We start from the raw sequence: 200 nt of genomic DNA, 5'->3' as shown, positions 1-200 counted from the left end.
GGCCCCTCGGCTCCCCTCGCCCCTTTCCCGCTTTTCTCCGGCTGGGAGCCTCCCCCGCCCTTCCAGCTGTGGTCTCCACCCTGCCCAAGCCCTTTGGTCCCCCCCAAAACCCTGGCTGCTCCCTGAACCATCACCCCTGCTTTTCTTCTCCTGCCCCTCAACTCTTAACACCACCGTCCGTCCCTCCCTTCCCCGACCCC

This window comes from Bison bison, unplaced genomic scaffold (assembly GCF_000754665.1).
Source record: "Bison bison bison isolate TAMUID 2011002044 unplaced genomic scaffold, Bison_UMD1.0 scf7180017864527, whole genome shotgun sequence".
Classification (NCBI taxonomy): Eukaryota; Metazoa; Chordata; class Mammalia; order Artiodactyla; family Bovidae; genus Bison; species Bison bison.
This window is presented reverse-complemented; position numbering follows the sequence as displayed.